Below are 18,322 nucleotides of genomic sequence, written 5' to 3' on the forward strand. Positions count from 1 at the left end.
CTTTTTCAGGATATGTTCATTGTTATTAGTGAAATCCTTAACTCCTTAGAAGGGATGTTTCGTAAGCCTATTTTATAACACTTAACTGAAAAAGGATGCAAACCTTACTTTTTTATGGATCAGGTTAACACCTGCACATTTTGCAGGTCCTTAGAGATCCAAGTAACTCTAATTTACAGGGGTGTTGAATTTGAGGGTAATTTTTAAGCACTTGATTTGGAAAAAATAAAAGGTACCTATTGTTTTATTAATATGTGTCAAATTACTAAACTGTTTTCTATATTAGAGAATCTGCAAGTTAAAATCTATGATGTGATTTAAAGACATTGGTAAACAGTTGTTTCTTTCTTTTATAATCCTAATTTGATGAAACTTTCTGCTAACTAATGAATTCTAACTGTGGAGAACATATCAAAATGTGTTTCTATAACCGTTGCACTGGCTTGACTCAACAGTGCCTAGTTTGGAAGAAAGCAGAGGTACTTTAGCAACATGGAAAATGTGTTCAAACTGGATTAGAATGCCAGTATTACAATTTTTTAAAATAGAGAATTCAAGAGAAGGAAAGTCCCTGTTGGACTATGTCAGTAGGGTCTATTACCCAAGGTACTGGAGGGAACTCGCTATAAATACGTTTCAGTCTTATAGCAGGAACCTGAAGCATGGTGGAGAAGCAGGGCTCCAGCATATGAATTATACATGCCTCTTGACAGTGTATCAACACAATAATGGCAAGATAGAATTTCAATAAATTATCTTCTGCCTTTCCAAATTTCTCAAAAGCAAATTTCAGTTATGGCTAAGTTTTGAACATAATTTCTAATTTATCTGAAAAGTTATGGAGGAAAGACAAATCTAGTGCTAAGAAATGCATTTAGCAAGCAAAATTAAATATGATTTTGAAATTAAATGTTTATTTAATTATCCTTTTAATGTATTAGACACTGGAGGTAAAACTTGAAAAAACTTGAGTAGGAATTAGTATCTGTCACTCTTATCAATATTTAGTCAGTGTATACAAAACAAATTCAAAAATAAAGTGGAAGTCAACAATTAGGAGGGGGAATGGCTATTGAATGACTTCTAGAATAATCTGAAGAAAATGCAAAAGGATCAAATCAAATAGCTGCTTTTGGGCACAGAATTATCAGAATTTTGGACCAACTCAATTATACGATTTTAAATCCAGAATGTGAGTGTTACCCATATAATAATAGAAAATAAAAAAGAAGGGAAAATGAATCCAGGTGAACCAAACTATTACATCAATTATTAAGGAGTCTCTCAGACACAAGTTTATATATATTCTATTGCAAGAGTATAAGAATAGGGAAGAAAAGTTCTTGCAAGGGGCTTCATGTTAGAAGAATACCAGCCATTTTTATATTTGGAAGCAATTTCTAATTTTACCAGAAATCAACAATGTATTCATTCTAGCTAAGTATAAAACGGCAGCACACTGCTTGTGCCCACATCCTAACAAAAAGCCATTTTGTCCAAGTAAAACTCTATAGGAGATGAAAAATTATCTTAGGATGAAAGAAGAGAAAAATATGAGAACATGTCAGCAAATTTTGTTTTATGTTTAAATAGAATGAGCATTAATCATGGATTCTGAAAAGAAAGAAAAAAGTTAGTAGGAAGAAACAGAAGAGAGAGGAAATAAAATAATATCAACATAAGCCATACTTTAACATCCTAATGTTTTGTTGCCCTCTCAACATTTTTATGAGATCTGTAGGTTTAAAAAATGTCCTTACCTTTAGTTGCTAAGTTAGGAAGCATTTAACTATTATTTATACTAACTAGATATTTTATAAAAGTAGTGTTAAATTCAGATGTTGGATTAAACCATCAGGAAACACATATTCCAGTAAAACATTAACCACATGTCTTTAGACAATAGCAAACTTTGGGGTTTACCACATTAATTTCAACTGTAAAAAAAGTCCTTTAAAAACCTCTTCCTCTTCTGTAGACTCTAAAGTTTCTGAATTGAGATTGCATATGCTCTTAGCGTTTACTCTAGGTTAATTACATGTGGTGGCCACGTCTCATTTTGGCATTCCATGCTACACTATTCATACTATACTACTTAATTTATAATCTGGCTAGATCACTCCATTGTATAACAGTCAACTGGAACATATTTTACTATCTTAGTTCCTAGAAAACCACTGTGGAGAATGAAATGGACTTAAACTGGCATTTCTCACATTATTTTAGGTTTCAAAAGACAGAGGCCAGTTGCTTTTAGCTAAATCAGACAAACGGTCTTGCCAAAATTTGTCAATACCAAATTCCTGGGCTACAATACACATGGATATCATCATATATTAAGGCTATCTCCATTGCTGGTAAAAATGAACATATTTTTTAGTGATTCACAGTTAAGAAATCCCAATCACTGCTGCAAAAACAGAACAGAATATTCTATCTTCAAAACGTCACAAGCTAAGATATTTAGGTCTAGCATTCAACCCACTCCAGTGTTCTTGCCTGGAGAATCCCAGGGATGGCGGAGCCTGGTGGGCTGCATTCTATGGGGTCGCATAGAGTAGGACATGACTGAAGTGACTTAGCAGTAGCATTCATTTTTGTAGATCCTCAGGTTTTAAACTTTCTCTTCCATAACATTTCTTTAGTAACTATGTCTTCTTCAAATGTCTCATGATTTTCCTCTCAACAAACATCCCAGAGAGAAGAGATAGACAACATGTGGTTTCCTGTAGGTGGTCATGCCCTGTCTGAATTTCTTAGAAATTGAGTTTTTCCCTCTGTGGGTCCCTTTATGACAATGGTCTTTGCAATAGATAATCAACACAAATACTGGTGGCATAGGAAAGGTAAGCCATGGTGTTTTATTCGATGCGATAAGAGAATAAAGTACATATATCATATTAAAAGATGCTTCCAGCACTCATCATTGAATGAGTTCATTTTGCTGGAGGAAAACAAATACCCAAGATGATGACAAATATAACAAGCTTGATAACTATTTGGAAATAGAAGACAGAACTCTGAGAGCTCCAGGGCTGATGGCAAGAGGAAGGAAGAACTGCTGTAAATGGGTCCAGAGAAAAGTGTGTGTGTGTCCTCTGAAATAACAGAAGGCAGATAAGAGAACAAAATGGAGAGAAGAGAGGAACAGACAGAGAAGGCAGTCGACAATGCAAAACCCTACAGCCAGGGCATCAAGAGAGATGACTCACCTTAGGGCACCAAGGAATATTTTACATAACTTTAAAGTCTAATTAAAAAAATACATTTTTGTTAGGTGGGGATGGTATGATAACTGCTGTATTATTAAACAAAAAAACTCTGCTGTAGTCATAGCATGCCTGTATGAACGAGCTGACTTGTGGATATTCATAAAAAAATATGAGTTTCATGTCTGCATGGACATGGTAAGGAATAGAAGCTATATGAAGATACAGCATGAAAACCTTGATCTCATTAGGGATTTGCAGAAATCTCCTTGAGAACTTTGGTATATCACAGAATGTGGAATTGCAGTTGGGGATGTACCAATTTTTCCTGGAATGCATGGAACAGCTTGCATCTGAAAGAGGTCCAGCTGATGTCTGAACTCTGCACAATTCTTAATTGCAAAGGTTCAGGTAAAGTCAGTGAGTACAACAATGCAGGCAGGAGACACTAGAGAGATTGGAAACAATGGAAACTTAGGATCTCCTGGCATTTCCAAAGAGAAACACTTTTCCTTAGTTTCACATCATTTTGGCCATATGTGGATGGCCACTCAGTGTCACTTAGAGTAACCACATTTTTTCCATGAGAAGATTCAAATTAAATATTTAGCTAAAATATCTTCATTAAAATATCTGTGATATGTTTCCAAGCCCTGATATAAAGAGCTGAACTTTTATTGTTATAAAATTAATTAAAATGGTATATAAGTTTGTTCTTTTTCCGCTAATAAAAAACACAAATCCAAAACATTTAATTCGCCCCTCCTTAACATAGGACTCACATTTAATAGCCCAAGAGTGAATTCCAGACACCACACCCACATTTCAGGAAGCAGTATGAAGGCACTGTGGACAGTGTCAGAGAGAGTGAGATATTCTCTGAATTGTCAAAAGAAACTTTCTTTCTCACGAAGGACAAAGACATGAAGCAGCTGTCTCTTGGGGAAGGTTTCTATAAGGCCACCTGAAATTCCAAATATGTACCAGTGACTCTTGAATATTCACTGGAAGGACTGATGCTGAAACTGAAGCTCCGATACTTTGACTACTTGATGCAAAGAACTGACTCCTTGGAAAAGACCCTGATGCTGGGAAAGATGGAGGGCAGGAGGAGAAGGGGTTGGCGAGGATGAGATAGTTGGGTGGCATCACTGACTCAATGGACATGAGTTTGAGCAACTCCAGGAGATAGTGAAGGTCAGGGAAGCCTGGCATGCTGCAGTCCATGAGATGGCAAAGAGTTGGTCTACTCTTAGTGACTCAACAACAACCACCAGGGGCCTAGACTCAGTCATGTGGTCACATTTGCTATTAAGGAACTTTGGAAATATAGTCCTCTTCCAATTTCTTATTTGCCCATCTAAAATATTTACTTTGGAAGAAGAATACAATAAAAGCTTGGGATGTTCAGTCTCAAAGGATGACTATAATACTCCCCCTCCCCATCCATGAAAAATTCTCACTATAATGAAAGTAATCCACTAGACAAAGTGTTGTTAATTTTACTCTCTAATGAACGTGCTGGTAACATGCTACAAAATGAAGTTCAAAACCATTTCAAGACATGTGGAGCTCTTTCCAAAAGAACTGTTTTGAATCATTGATGTTTAAGATATATTTCAAAATTAGAGAAAAATTGAATAACCCATGTTACAGATACCCACATCCCCAGCAGCTAGACTTAACAGATATTAACACATTTCCATCTAAGTTCTCTCTTTCTTGAAACAAATTTTTAGGGAAAATTCCAACATGCAAAGGACTATGTGGAAATGAACTGTTTGAAGATGAATGAAGGCTCAGAAAGGCTCAGAAACGTGCACCCTTTCTTTGTGCCACTCTCTATACACCAAATCTCCAATGTTCTACTGAGTATTAAGCTGGCAAGATCGCAGGAGGCATTGATAATAAAAAACAAACAAGTGCTATTTCTGAGTCTACTAGAATTAAGACTTCTACTACACAAACTGGAAAAATGAATCTGCATGATGACATTATTTATTCTGACTTTCTTATTCCTTTGCATTCAGAGTGACTTTCTGAAAAGAAGAAATTCATTTAGGAAATTTTTTTAGTTAAAAAAAATGCAACTTTGGCCTCAATTCCCTCTATTTGAAGATGATCCTGTATGTCTATCTATTATGCACAGTGAGATGAAGTATACCATATAAGTCATCTGTAAGAATACTATGGCTTTTGATTTTACACAACTGGTTATAAAATAAATGTTTTATACTTTCATAAAAGCAAATGCATTTAAATTTCAAAGAAAAGAAAAATTAAATGATGGTAAAACATAAAAACACAATTATATGATGATCAGCTTTAGTCTATGACCATTTGCCCCTGAACTTGAATATGAGACACACTGAGATACCTAGTAGATATTGCCCTGAGATTTTAAGCACTGACTTTGCCATACTAAATTAAAAGGAAGAAAATAATACATGGAATAATGAGACTCACAATTCTAAAAGAGGAATTCATCTAGAGTTTTTCTTGCCACTTTGGCCATGATCCACTTAACAATATGGAACAGTAAGGTGGTTGGCATGCGGAAAACACGAGTCTCAAAATGTCAGGGACAAGTGGTATATTTCTGTGTAGCACAGCTATAGCAAGCATTTTATTTCCCCCTGAAAGACTCAATTTGTCTAATTTATCTGAGACATGAACCCCGGAGAGTTCCTGAACAAGTTTTATACAATGTATTCTGCACACTTCAAAAGTAAGAAATAAATATGATATGACTTACCCTGACCTCCTTTCCAGTAATTCCTGACTTCACTCAGTCCTCATTTCTAAAGAAAGAAAAAGCCAGAAGCACTTATTGTTAGTGTACCTACCAGTTATATAATTTAATCCAGAATACAATTCTTCAAAAATTAACTACTGAATAGCAGGTCTGTTTTCTTCTTCTTTTTCTTAATCTTTGACAAGTTGCTGAAATGGATTCTTTTAAAACCATTTTATTGAAGCATATATGAAAAGCATACATATTTAATGTACATATATGACTTGATAAACTTGGAAATAATTATGCACTCATGAAACCATCATGACAATCTATGCCATAAGTATATCCACCACATCCAGAAGTTTCCTCTGAAAAATGATTTAATGTTTGCTATCACTACCATAGCACTTAACTGTTATAGACCAAACGGGTCACTATACATCTGTTCAACAACCTAGTCTGTTCCCTTTTCCTTCAGAATCCATCAGTTTTTAGATTTTGAGTTAAATACAGCTTTTAAATCTATATTTCATTTTGAAATTTAAAAATATCTTTAATTACATTGGAAAGAGAATTCACAAACAAATCTCGCCCTTTATTTACTTAGGTCAATGCCTCTCTCTGGTTTACTCACAATTCCTTAATTATTGTTTATTTCTTTAATTGTTGCATCTCTAAATATGTCTACATTAATTTGGAAGAAACAATCAGCTGGCCAAATTCAATATGATCTAAGAAAAGTGTAATACTGGGAACTTCACAAAATGAGCATTTACTTTTATCTTTCAAAATGAACAGAAAGGGGGGCGGTGGGGGGAGAGGAGAAATAGCTGAGTAAATATTCAGATCATACAGAGTTAATTTTAAGAATGTAAGCATATGGAGCTGATAAATGGATTCTGGTTATCAGCAATGCTTTAAAAATAATTAATCAGACAAAATGGTTTGATATCTACTGCAATTTGATATAATTATGAGAAATAACCAAAGATCAAGTTATGTTAAAACATGAGAGTCATCGTTTTTCTAATTACAATTTTATTTAAGTCAAAGTTGAATACCACCATGGGGCCCTGCTGCTATTAAAATAAGAAGTTATTGCTGGAAAAGACACACTAGCTCCTTAGTCATTGGGCAAAACTGACAATAAAATAGCAGCAAAATAAGAAGTTGGCACAACCACTTCCTTCTATCATATGCTAACAGGGAAAAATAATGAAAGCTGGACCAACAACTGTACTTAAGATTAAAATGCATTTACATGAAATACATGATTCTGAGGCAATTAAGGGTTTCATTTCTAGCAGCTTGTTACCAGAGTGGTACCAACAGTCCTTCATAATTAAAGGTGTCATTTCATCCTCAGACCCTTGGTGAGGAAAGTGAGAAATCACCTCATGTTTCTTGGGAATTGCAGTTTTCTAATCATTTTGAAACAGAGGGTGACTAGCGGAGTCACCTCCCCACTCTGTAATACAAAAGCAGCCTGTCTTGGAAACAGCTTCTGAGGAACCAAACCCCCGCCCTCCACGATAATGTGTTTCATTTTGTACATCCTTCATAATCCTGGCCAGGGTTCCTTTAAGGTGACTTGCCTCTTAACTTTTCAAAAGATGTGTTGTTTTACATTAACACCAGAAGCTCTATACATCAAGGGAAAAGAAAAAAAAAAAAAACCTTCAAGTGATGGGGCTTCAAACGAATTTCTAATCTTTACAGTCCTTCAATACTTATATTTTAAGAACGGAGACATAATTTATTTCCAATGAAACTGAATTGCTTAGCTCTCTGCTAATAGGATCCTCAGGGCAAAAAAAATATTGCAAGGGTGGCATCATATAAAAGCAGAAAGTGTCATAATTTTTTGAAATTTAAGCTAGAAACAATAAATTAATAAGTATGTTTGCCAAGATTATTGTATGTCTATGATAAATTGTTCTCATTTAGTAAAGGGGACAATGAACTTGAGTGGCCCAGAGGGTTATTAACAGACTGCTTGTATTGGCCTAAGAAGCATTGGTGAGCATTCTTATTTTATTAAGGCAGTCAAACAGCTATTTGCAGATATAATATGATTCTTTTACCCTTAGTCCTTATGTTTTTCTCTTCCTAGACTCAATTTGATTGGTTGCCAAATGACCATTGTAGGGACCTTTCTGTCTTTGCCACAAAACGCTAAAATTCCCGTCTACTGCAAATACTTTTTTGAGTCCAATCATGAAGATTTAGTTTTTCATCAGGTCACATAATCAAAGGAGTGCTTAAATACCTTAAACTATCATTGTGGAGGAACAGAGCGGCTTTCTACAAAAGAATCATCACTAAAGCAAGGGAGGTCCATCTGCCTAATTAGCCAGAGAAGAAGACTGCCTTTGGTAAGCGTAATACTAAAACTGGTTTTGGTTTTTCAAAGTGTGCTATCCCATCATCTTCCCTTGAAAATAATGAAAGGGAAGCCACAGTACCAGAGGGCTAAAGTGGATGACATGCGGGAAAGGCTCGGGCAAGCACTGTGCTTCCTCCTGTGAAAAGCATCACCATTTATTATCCCTCATTAAAATTTCATTTTATATGGCATCTTTCAAAGGTCATTTTTTAAACTGGAATTTTGTAAGTAATGTTACTGATGGGTTAACTACTGTGGGGAAAAAAAAACACACACAAACAATTCTTCATAGATTTATTGTTTTAAGCTATTATTAAAGAGGCACCTTTAAAAAAACAAATGATTTCCCACATAGAGAACCAGAATGTTCTCCTTTCTAAGTAATTTAGTTTAGTCAGTAATTTCAGTTGGTTTTGCACAAGAAGCATCTTGGAAACTTATTAGAAGTGAATAATCTTCAGCATATAAAGGATTTAAACCTACAACTTAACTATGATAAATTTAAAACAAGACTAAGATAATAACATATTAATAGCACTAGAATTTAACACATCTTTCCTTTGCATTTACTGCAGTTAAAATCTATTTTTCTCCTAGTGAAACACTGTCCATTATAGACCATGATTTTTTCAACTTCTGTCCTTAAATTGTTGCATGTAGTTGTGAATTGTGATAAATGTTAATACTTAAGATCAGTATAAATCCTTTTTTTGGATTCCTCTGAAAAGAAAGAGGAACATTTTTATTGAGTACCCAGATTCCAGGCACTGTATATACATTTTACTATTTAATTCTGTAAGGACACATCAGAATAGACACTGAGCCCTTTTTACAATCAAGGAAACTGATGTTTACAGAGATAAGTGGCCTGCTAAAACCATGCGAGAAGACAATGGTAGGATACAAAAATTAGAATATTAATCCAAATCTTCATGAGCCCACTGGGTTTTTTCACCACCTAGGCTACTTACTAAAGAAAGTGAATCTATCTGCATTAGAAGAGAGTTCAGGAAACATTTTCAGTGAAGAGAAAAAATGGCACACATTTTCTGCTTTGTGGGGCATACAGTCTCTGTAGTGACTATTTAAAGTCATAATTGCAGCATAAAGCAGCTTCAGACAAAGTATAAAGAAATGAGCTAGTTGTATTCCAGTAAAACTTTATTTACAAAAATGGTCAGTGGGCCAGACTTGGTCAAACAATCATAGTTTGCCCTATACTAAGATATAAGCTATGTGAAGATACAAAATGTATTTTGTTTAACATTATACAACTCATTGCCTCAAAAAGTAATGAATAATTAAGGATAATATAAAAATAAGGCTAGCTAATATTTACATGGAATTCATTATGTGCTAGTCATTTTTGCATGTAATAACTCATTTATTTCTCAAAGTATCCTTATAAATTAGCTACAATTTTCACCCATTTTAAGAGAAAAGGAAACTGAAGAATGAATACTTAATTTTTCATGATAATTCACAAAATAATCCTTGGCAGGATCCAAGATTCAGACTATAAAAGTACACAGTAGGAGCTCAAGAATTGATTAAATGAATAAATGAATGATTTAATCAATACAGAAAATCAGTTCTATATATTTTAAGACAGAGTTATATATCTTAGTAGTCCATGAAATATCACTCTTCCAAATTTTCTAGGTTTATAAAGTCAAATTTAAAAGACAATAAAGAGAAGAAAAGGTAAATGAAATACAGAAGATAACATATAATAGCATTCGTATAAATGCAGAATTACAAATCACGTTAATTGCTACAAAGAACTGGATAAATGCTCTGAGAGCATGCCAGTGGGACAGAGAGGTATGGGAAGGTCTCCAAAGAAAGCATATTGAAATTAAGAGTTTCTGATGAGTAGGAATTATCTGAATGAAGAAGGAGAACAACATTTCCGGCTGATAACTAGCCATGTTTAAAAGTCCAGAAACAGAAATGATGATGAATCAGACAAAAGAGTGAATAATGCAGCTGGGAATTAGATGCTGGCAAAAATTTACAAGTTAGGGCAAGGGAAAGAGAAAATATCAAGTGTTAATGAAGTGAGGAGGTTAAAATTCAATAATAAAATTGTGGACATTTTAAGTTTGAGAAACCTAAAAGAAATTCAAGTAGAGTTGTTTAGAAGGCATTAGATCTATAAGCCAATCTCTCAAAGGAAAGATATGGGTGAGTGAGAGGAAATGGTAAATATGAGTATTTGGAAGACATTAAGTTATGGGTGTGGAATACCATCTAGGAAAAGTTTATATAGAGAGAAGAACTTTAATATTTTGGAATGTCTCAGTGGTAAAGAATCTGCCTGCCAATGCAGGAAACATGGGGTTGATCCCTGGTTTGGGAAGATATCCTGGAGAAGGAAATGGCAACCCACTTCAGTATTCTTGCCTGAAAAATCCCATGGACAGAGGAGCCTGATGGGCTACAGTCCATAGGATCACAAAAGAGTCGTACATGACTTAGTACCAAACAACAGCAGAGAGAGTACCTTGTGAAGGAGGCCGAGAAGTAGTGGTCAGAGCAGAAGGAAAACAAAACCAGGAAACTGTAGTAAGGTGAAAGCTAAGAGTGTCTTCAAGAAGGAGGTGTGGCTCCTTCTATGTTGAATGTGGTGAGATGTTAAGTAAGATGAGGACTAAGAAGTATTCTTTACATGGTCGTACTGTACAGCACAGGAAGCTATAGTCAATATCCTGGGATAAATCACAATGGAAAAGAATATGAAAAATAACATATATATATATATATATACTGTATATATAACATGTATATATGTTTACTGTAGTCTTTTCAAATAGGAAAACAATTCAATTATACATATATAATATATATATACATATATAATATATATACATATATATTTACATATATAGGGAGAGTATAGTTGATTTACAACTGTGTGCTAACTCCTGCTATACAGCAAAGCAATTCGTTTCTGCATATATGTAATATGCATAAATATATATGAATTATGCATAAATATATATGTATTATGCATAAATATTATATATGTATAATATGTGTGTATGTATGTATACTATATATGCATATATTATATATGTATAATTGAATTTCTTTTCTGTGAAGTGCAAATTAACACACCATTGTAAATCAACTATACTCCAATAAGATAATTTTGCTTAAAAGTGTTCTTTGGATTTCCAGTGTGGAAATCATTGATGTCTTTAACAAAGTTGTTTTGGAGTCAAGGATGCAGAAATAAGACAGGAGTAGGAAGGTAATTATGGCAATAAGGTGTAACAGCCCATAAAGACAACATTTATTTTTTTAAGAAAAGGGAAGTATGTGTGAAATCATAATAACACTAGGCTTAAGAAATCGTGGAGAGCAAGTGAATGAAACTGAGTTGGGGTTGCTATAAAACAATGAAAATCTAAAATCCAAACAACCAATGGCTTATACTAGAGAGATTCCCTGAGATGTCTTCAAGTTGGCCCCACATAATAATTTAAGTGTGGTATGGATTACACACTCTCACATTCTCCCACTATTTATGGGTGCAGTCAATTAAGCTTAGCAACATTACACAGTAGTAGCAAAGCTATTGCATTTTCCATCCTGTGGGGCTGTCAGCGTATAAAGTCATTTTCCAACTGTCAGGGCAGAGGATTCGCTCTCTGGATAGTGATTACAATCCTTTGAATGTTTATGTAGAAACTCTTCCTACCCAGAAGACACACTATTACAACAAGCACTATCAGTGAATGATACACTGCTTCTTTTTGCATTCTTAACACAAGCATAACTAAGCTACCACATAAATCAGAGAAGCATACACATTCCTTAGGAATTATTTTCTTGAATTTAAATAGCTATTGATTGGTAGGGACCAGGTCTCTACTTCTATTTTTTCTCTCTTTAAATTAATTTTTACCAAGCACTGGATTTTACTATTTATTCAATAATTCATTCAACAAAATTATAAAGTACTATTTATTAAGAACAAGAAATATCAAAATAAACAAGACATGCTCCAGCTTTCATACAATATATACTCGAGTGGCTTCTTATATATATTTATATTCTAGGGGCTTCCCTGGTGGCTCAGATTGTAAAGAATCTGCCTGATGTGGATTCAATCCCTGGGTTGGAAAAAGCCCCTGGAGAAGGAAATGGCAACCCACTCCAGTATTCTTGCCTGGAGAATCCCAGAGGAGCATAGTGGGCTACACTCCATAGGGTCGCAAAGAGTCAGACATAACTGAGCACACACATATGTTCATTATAGCATTATTTACAATAGCCAAGACACTGAAGTAAGTGTTCATCAGAGATAAAAGATGAAGAAGATGTGATGTATATGTGCGCACACACACACACTGGAATGTTATTCAGCCGTAAAATAAAGTTTGGTATTTTTCCACTTGGGACAATGTAGATAGACCTAGAGTGTATTATCCTAAGTGAAATAAATCAAATGGAGAAGAAAAATCCTGTATGATTTGACTAGTATATGAAATCTAAAAACAAACAAATGTAACAAAAGAGACACAGATTCATTTAAACAGAGAAGGAACTGATAGTTGCCAGAGGAGCAGATGTGGGGTAGGGGATAAACTGAAGTAGGTAAGGGAGATTAAGAGGCACAAACTCAGTTTTAAAATAAATAAGTGACAGGGATGCAATGTACAGCATAAGAGATACAGTCAATAACATTTTAATAATTTCCTATGATAACAGATGGTAATTAAACTTATCATGGTGATCATTTTGTAATGTAGAAATTATTAAATCACTGTTACACACCTGAAGTTAATATAATATAGTAAGTTAATTGAAATTCAATTTAAAAACTCCAAAAAAAAAAAAAAAAGAATTAGTAGGACATAATGACTGACTGACTGTAGGGGGAAAAGGAGATAAAACTGAAGCCTAGATACCTGGTTTGAACAACTTCCCTTCCTGTCTGATGATGTGATGTCATATTGTGAACTGCCCTGTGAAAAGGCCCATGTGGGAACCATGTGGCTTTCAGTGGATAGCCAGAGAGAAAGACAGCTTCAGTCTGACAGCCCACTAGGTACTAAATCTTGCCATCAACCATATAAACTTAGAGGCAGATCCTTCCCCAGTCAAGCCTTCGCTAAGTCTCCAGCACTGGCTGTCACCTGACTGAGCTTCTTGAGAGACACTGAATTGGAGGACCCAGCTTAGTTCGGTTCAAATTCCTGACCCAATAAAACCATGAGATAATAAATGAACAAACACATGATGGGTTTTGTTTGTTTTTTAAAAGACTGGGAATTAGGTAACAAGACCTTGGGAAAATTACTTAACTATTAGGCGTCAGATTTATAAGAATGAATCCTCTCTTGCTTGTGGCTATAAGTAAATCTATGTTAGGGGCCAGAAACATAAATCTCTACTGAGATCAAGCAGGCAACATACCAGTAAAAGAAGGCTGAGAGGCATAAGAGAAAAATAACACCATAAGTGAGTTGATAAATGGCAACTAGGTATTAAAGAGATTGGAATACCAGAACACCTTACCTGCCTCCTGAGAAACCTGTATGCAGGTCAAGAAGCAACAGTTAGAACCAGACATGGAACAGACTGGTTCAAAATTGGGAAAGGAGTGCGTCAAGGCTATATATTGTCACCCTGCTTATTTAACTTATATGCAGAGTATATTATGCAAAATGTCGGGCTGGGTGAAGCTCCCACTGGAATCAAGATTGCTAGAGAAATATCAAAAACCTCAGATATTCAGATGTTGCTGCTGCTACTGCTAAGTTGCGTCAGTTATTTCCGACTCTGTGCAACCCCATAGATGGCAGCCCACCAGTCACCTCCATCTCTGGGATTCTCCAGGCAATAATACTGGAGTGGGTTGTCATTTCCTTCTCCAGTGCATGAAAGTGAAAAGTAAAAGTGAAGTCGCTCATTTGTGTCCAACTCTTTGCGACTCCATGGACTGTAGCTCACCAGGCTACTCTGTCCATGGGATTCTCCAGGCAAGATTACTGGAGTTGGTTGCCATTGCCTTCTCCAGATATGCAGATGACACCATCCTAACAGCAGAAAGTGAAGAGGAAATAAAGAGCCTCCTGATGAGGGTGAAAGAAGAGGGTGAAAAACTGGTTTAAAACTCAACATTCAAAAAACTAAAATCATGGTATCTGGTCCCATCACTTCATGGCAAATGAAGGGGAAACAATGGAAACAGTGACAGATTTTATTTTCTTTGCTTCCAAAATCACTGCAGACAGTGACTGCAGCCTTAAAATTAAAAGACTCCTTGGAAGAAAAGCTATGACAAACCTAGACAGTGTATTAAAAAGCAGAGACATCACTTTGTTGATGAAGGTGGGTATGGTCAAAGCTATGGTTTTTCCAGTAGTCATGTATGGATATGTGAGTTGGACCATAAAGAAGTTGAGAGCCAAAGAATTGATGCTTTCGAAAAGTGGTGCTAGAGAAGACTCTTGAGATTCATTTGGACAACAAGGAGATCAAACTGGTCGATCCTAAAGGAAATCAACCTTGAGTATTCATTGAAAGGACTGATGCTAAAGCTGAAGCTCCAGCTTTGCCACCAGAGGAGGAGAAAAGCCAACTCATTGGAGAAGAGCCTGATGCTGGGAAAGTTTGAGAGCAGGAAGAGGGGATGACAGAGGATGAGATGGTTGGATGTCATTGCTGACTGAATGGACATGAATTTGAGCAAACTGGGAGATGTGAAGGACAGGGGAGCCTGGCATGCTGCAGTCCATGGGGTCACAAAGAGTCAGACACAACTGAACAACAATAACAACAATGAGGTCTTGGGAGACAGAAGTGAACAGTAGGAACTATAGCAAACTTGAAACAATGAAGCACCTTAAGGAAAAAAATGAATAAAAGTGAAGAAACCTGCATTTGTGTGCATAATCATCTAATTAAATACACTATACTTTAAAGCTGTATGTGTATAAAGACAGAATAATAAAAATATAGTCAGGAGTAAGAGAGAGGAATAGACAGAGAGACAGATATTTGAGGCTGGAAGGCTAAATTTGATTAGAAGACTATTAGAATGAACTATGCTGTGATTTAGTGGCCCATATGAGAAAAGCACTATATCTGGGAGTAAAAGTAAGGAAGGTAAGGAATATAGTAGGGAGAGATCAATTAGATGGCAAGATATAAATGGTAGACTTTTATGATGGACTCCTGCCATGATGGTCTTGATCAAGGTCATATAGCTGATAATTAGTGGAATCACACATATGGCTGCCAACTAAGATATCCAATTATGACTCTGAAGAAATGGCAGAGAGTTAAAGTTGCAATGCTCTTGAATTGACCTGCTGATCTCAAGTGTCAAAAGGATAGAGCTGGCCAAGGAAGACTGGTATTGGAAGTCTGATTAAAAGAGAGGTCTTACAGTTTGGACAGACAAAATGTTATGTATTAAAATGACAGGGAGAGATAAAAAATATTGAATAAATGCAATCGATGGGGTATAGGAAGATAAGATTTTTAAAAAAAAAAGAGAGGAAGAGGTATTTATTCCCAGTCTAGGTAAGAGGATAATGTTTGAGCACCAAGACAAATTTAACTAGCAAAAAGGGTACAATCAAATCTAGGGTCATTTATTTTTGCCCTTTAAAAATACACACAGATTACTGTCATTCCTCTTTGGGGAACTGGCTAAGATGATTGACAAAAATTATAGTTATAACTCTCTATTTCAATTATTTTTAATGGAAGCATAGCATAATATGACAAATAGGAAATATGGAAAAATTTTAAAGGATCCTTCAATAAACGAGAACTCCTGCTCTGGAAGCACCCACTGACCCTATTTGCAATGAAATAAAAGCCTGCTTATTAACAAAAAAAGATGTCCACCTCTCTACTCGCTTCCCTCAAAGCTACACAATAACATGGGATTCAATACAAAGCCAAATTAGCAAATTTGCAATTCTTGTCTATTTGTACATGCTTCAGAATGCCACTATCTGTATGAATTATAATAATTTTTTACATGAATGCACACAGACTTAAATCAAAAGAAAAATGATAATATGTTTAAAAAGACAAGTGTTCGCTATTTGCATGAGAAGAAAATTTTGAAAAAAAAAATCCAGTTCAAGTTCTGTTCTATGCTGCTTAACTTATTTCATAGCTTTATTTAGGACACAGAGGGGACAGTTTCTATAAAAATATTAATAATAAGTACCTAGCCAGTGTTTTAAATCACATCTGGGCTACAGGTCACCCATGAGCAGGCAACATGAGGAAGAACGTCAGTGAATTTGCAAGGTCCTTTTCCCTTGGCACATCCTCCTTTTCTATCTATATTTGGCAGATTTTGTCTCATCCTTCAAGATTTAGCACTAGGGCCACCTTCTGTGGAGTCTTTCTGTATACTTACATGCAAAAATTATTGCTTTCTTCTTATTTTCATAGTACTCTGCTTATGGCTCTGTTTTGATATATTTCTCATCATCTTATAACTCTTTTATAGCTGTCTTCTACTTTAGATTATGAGTATCTGAACAGTAGTGCCCTATTCTCATTCTCTTCTAATCCCTAAAATTTATCATAATATATGATTTGTGAGATATTCATTAAATAAGCACAAATTTGAATGAATGAGTAGGTGAAGTGAGTAAGATATAAAAGGCAGTATGCATTTCACTAGGTCAAGGGCAAAGCTTTTCCTCTGACATGTGAATTATTTGGGCAGGAGGCATTAATGTCTGGTTGAGCTTATTAGCTCATGGGTCAGTCTACACTATCTAGGTATATACCCACATGTTGAAATTTCCACAGTTCATGCATGTGAAGAGAAGAGACTGGAAGTGTAAGAATTATGTCTACATTAACTCCAAAAAAATAGTCAAGTAAGAGAACTCACTTTACTTCCCAGTAACACTCTGCCATGGCTTTCTACCACCATAATCAGATTTTTCAGAAACAAATGCCACTGTTGATTTTTTAAATTATGCTCCTATGGCTTCTAGTACTTAAATAGGTATCTGCCTTTGTACTAGAAATGCAAGAACATGCCTGATGTGTTCTCAGCCTGAGAAGTAGGAACAGTGATGGTGCCTGTAGTCTTGCTCACATTCATATTTTAATGAATTTAATTTCCAATTTAAAGCAACTTTACCTTTATTGAAGTAAGGGTGGGGAACTGTGGAACATTTTCTCTTGTGGGATAGTTGTATCTTGCTTTTACATTTATGCTTTCAAAATGTATTTTAAGATCATACATATGATCTCATCTGTTAAACGTGATATAAAGAATATTTTGTAAAGGCTATGTTCATATTTTTCCCCATGTATATACATATATTTAAACATTTCTATAAAGATGGGTTTCCCTTCTTTATAGAAGGGAAACTCAGATGGTAAAGAATCTGCCTGTAATGCAGGAGACCTGGGTTCAATCCCTGGGTTGGGAAGATCACCTGGAGGAGGGCATGCAACCCACTCCAGTATTCTTGCCTGGGAAATCCCATGAACAGAGGAGCCTGGTGGGCTACAGTTCATGGGGTCACAAAGAGTCAGACATGACTGAGTGACTAAGCACTGCACATCTATAAAGATATGAAGCAGTAAATGTGTGAGTCACTAGAAAATGGCACACGATTTGAACCAAGGAGTGAGAAATTACAGATCTGTGTCATTTCATGTGAGGGAAAATAAAAGAAAACTGCTTGAAAAACACAGAAAAGTTGCAGGTAAATGCTGAGCAATTGCAAAAGGACTTCTACTCCATGAGACATTTTCCTTTAGTGTTTTTTTATCTTTAAGCTGAATGTGTAGGGCTAGGTTAACGTGCAAATTTACATCTTGGCTTTTTGGATGCGGCCACTGATGCTGCCACAGGTGTTCTCTGGCAATCTCAAGAGAGGCAGGGCATACCCAGCTGTGTGGCTGCAAGGGAGAACAATCCTGGGGGTGAACAACCAGTACCCAATTTCTGAACAGCCACAAACCTGAGATCCTGGTGTCATC

General features: G+C 35.6%; 1 long non-coding RNA gene across 3 annotated transcripts in view; it reads right to left on the bottom strand.

Moving 5' to 3' along the window:
• LOC123335008 overlaps positions 1-18,322 on the bottom strand; it is a 604,601-nt gene that overhangs the window by 22,451 nt on the left and 563,828 nt on the right. For 2 of the 3 annotated variants that reach the window (XR_006553221.2, XR_006641376.1), the window contains one exon: positions 5,965-6,010. This is a non-coding gene — a long non-coding RNA (uncharacterized LOC123335008). Of the gene's footprint in view, positions 1-2,870; positions 3,658-5,964; positions 6,011-18,322 lie in introns of those variants that run through there. The other variant, XR_006641377.1, reaches the window with a different exon arrangement.

The sequence above is a fragment of the Bubalus bubalis genome, chromosome 9 (assembly GCF_019923935.1).
Source record: "Bubalus bubalis isolate 160015118507 breed Murrah chromosome 9, NDDB_SH_1, whole genome shotgun sequence".
Taxonomy (NCBI): Eukaryota; Metazoa; Chordata; class Mammalia; order Artiodactyla; family Bovidae; genus Bubalus; species Bubalus bubalis.